Below are 3,476 nucleotides of genomic sequence, written 5' to 3' on the forward strand. Positions count from 1 at the left end.
TAATTTCATTCACTCTGGCCAGAGATTCCCGAACTAGCATAAGTGGATCAGCATTAAACATTCTCTTCCTTCACTGGAAGGGGTAGATCCTCTATCGATCATACACTATCTTCGTGTAAAAATTCCTATACCCGGTAGAGCCCTTATAATTGTCCCTGGAGACTAAGAACTAAACCAAAGTATAGTTCAGTGTACACAAGATGACTATGATGACCTCAAGTCTAAGGATACTTGTACAACTATCACTATGTGAACAACTGCTGACACGTGAGTGAACTCCATCAGTTGTTCAGCTGTGTGAGTCATGTTCAGTGAACTTATTCTATAATAAGCACCTACATACTAGCTATAGTGTCACCACACAAATGTCTATGAGAACAGACATCCTTCATAATGAAGCAAGCATAGTATGTACCGATCTTTGCGGATTATTAATTACCAGTTAGTAATCCTACGACCAGGAACTATTTAAGTTTAGAGTTATCATCTTTTAGGTCTCATTATTATGATCTCATCACAATCCATAAAAAGCTTTACTCTAAACTGTGGTATATCTTATTTAAACACTTAAAATAAATAGAGCCCGCAATAAAAAACAAAACAAGTCTTTTATTAATATCAATGAAATCAAAACAGATTACGTAAAAGTTATTCCTAAATCCTCATACATGATTGGACTTAGGACATATCTCTTTCACTTCTTGATCTTCTTCCAGATAGAATTCTTAGGCTTGATACTGTTTAAAGAAAATGACTCCAGTCTGCTCCTTTGACATTTTTACAGACTTTAAATGTTACCAATACAAAATGCAAACTAAGATTACAATACAACTTACTTAGGATTGTCAATTTGACTTAGTCTTGTTAAAGTACAGGCATGTCTTGCACAACAATCTCCCCCAATTTATGAGAAGATTGCTTAACACAAATTCATGCCTGTTAACAAGACTAACCCCAAGTTAAGATGGAAAATAAAGTAATTACATGAAAATTTACATAATTACAACTTATATACATTAAAAGATTTATAATGTTTAAGTAGCTACAAGCATCAGGTAAAGACTATTTTTGCTTCTGTTTCTTCTCTAAGGATGTCCTTTAACTGAACAAGAATTTCAAGTTTTTCTACAATAGGTGTCCCACTTAGAGCTTCTACAAGCTTGATTTTGTCTGCTTTTGGATAACCACTGTATAGTAAATCAATTCTAAATTTAGAGAATTGGCCAGCTTTGATGTTTAGAAACTTCCCATCTTTAGATATTTTGCTCCTTCATTTTGCTTTCAGTTCTTCTGACCTTTTATGAACATTTAAATTTCCTCATCATACTTTCTCTTTCTTTCCTCATATTCAACTTCATTCCTTTTTCTTCTTTCTTCTCTTTCAATCAACCACTCATCCAGAATTGATCTACATGCTCTTGTAGCAGAATCCTTATCCTTTAGCAGGCTTATCACTCTCTTGATTTCTGTGGGAGAGAGAGAATCCATTAAAGTGCAGCCAAGGAAGGTGAAGGACCCATCTTCATAGTAAATTCTAACTTCCCTTAGAGATACAACCCAAACTCTAACTATTTCCTCAACAAGTTATTGAAAATAATCTTCATCTGAGATGCACCAATTCAAAGGTAGAAAGTCAGTTTGCTTGAAACAATTCCAGATGGCCCTTTCAGTGACTTCTACTTTTTCTGTAGGCATGGCTTTCTTAGGCTTCCTCCCAATATATTTATGATTGAATTTTAGTGAAGTCTTGGCTAAAGGTAAGTTTGTGATTTTCTTGAGAAATGTTTGGCTTGTGGTGATTGGAATTTTTAGGAAGGAGTTAGCTGTTTGTTTGTATAGAAATTTTAGCTTAGAGGTTAGAAGTGGTTTGTTGATTGAGGTTGTTGGCATATAAGATTTAGCTAGAGGTTGAGCTAGGGCTGTTTGGATTTTTAGGATTTGTTGTGGTTCTGAGCCATCATGATTCTTCTTGCTTCTCCTCTCACTTCTTCTCATCATCCTTCTTTTCATCTTCCTTCTTCTCTCCTTGACTCTTGTCTTTGCTATCAGCTGCTTTAGAGGCTTGACTTGGATTTGAGCCAGAAAGCTTTTATTTTCCATCCTTTTGCTCATCATCATCCTCATCTTTCCTTAAATTGTATTGAGTATTTGGCAGCATGGTGTCAGTATTGACAAGAAATCTATCCAAGATTCTTATCATCTCCACATCCTCTTGCTTCTTGTTCTTTTTGTGCTTTAGATCAGTAACACAATGTTTAGGAATAATTAGATGTCTTGCTTGATTGGTTGTTGGACAGACATAAACTACTCCTTTGTGTGGATATAGATAGGCTTCTGGAAAAGCTGTTATCTGTGCCTTTTTGAGCTCTTGGAGAAGTTGAGTGTCTTCTTGGATAACTGGATTTACTTTGTCAATCATTACATCCAGTTCGGATGCTCTTAAAGTTTAAAGATATGGAAGAGTCACCTGGAGACACCACCATCACTGATATTCATGACAATCCTTTTCTCTAGAAAATTATCAACTTTCACCACCACTGCTCTTATAAAATTGATGTTCTTGCCCAAAGCTTTCTTGCAAGCCATATAGTTGTGTTGTAGAGATACCCTTAGTGCTGCAAGAAGGTCATTGAATTCCTGATCTTGATTGGGTCCTTCTGCAGCCCTTAGTTGTGGCGCCCTCCAAACCCGGGTCAGAAGTTTGGGGTCCACACACACACCTTATTTATAACCTGCTTATGACAATAATAAAGATAATAATAATATGCAGTGACCCTACTTAACAACTACCACGGACCGCAACAGGTTAAAGTATGCACACAAGCCAAACACATCCACTTATATTACAAATCGTTCAAATCCCAACTATTCAAATTCAGAACTGAGTATTAAACATTATTACAATCTTTTACAAGCTTAAATTATCCCAAAAGAAGCCTACTGGCTCAAACTGATCAACCTGTACCCCTAGCTCTCGCGCTGGACTGGGGATCCTCGCTACCAACTGGTTCCTTTTTAACTGGAAAGAACATAAAGAACATCGCACAAATGAGCTAACTAGCTCAGCAAGTCACAATGACAAAACTGAGAATAATGATCATCAGATGAATATGATTATGATATCGAGTGAACAATGGAATATGATTTAGAATTGGATATTATATTTTCATTTTAAAAACCAAGGTTAGGCCGCTGATCAGTCACGCACTAACCCCGAGCAAAGCACACAGCACTGCTCTAACTACTGGATTCAAGGCACACATTGGCCTAACTTGACCATTATATGGTCTGACCACGAATCCGGTCCACAATTTTATAAAAACAATCCAATTCTAATATAATAACAGAATAACAATGTAAAGCAATGAACAAAAACATTAACAACATTGAACGTTCAGTGTTGAAAGGGGTTCAAACTTCATAAGGATTAATATGGCATTTTCAAAGCTTGGATGCTAGGTAATGAAAGAATTGGA

The sequence above is a fragment of the Apium graveolens genome, chromosome 2, assembly GCF_009905375.1.
Source record: "Apium graveolens cultivar Ventura chromosome 2, ASM990537v1, whole genome shotgun sequence".
In the NCBI taxonomy this organism is placed as follows: domain Eukaryota; kingdom Viridiplantae; phylum Streptophyta; class Magnoliopsida; order Apiales; family Apiaceae; genus Apium; species Apium graveolens.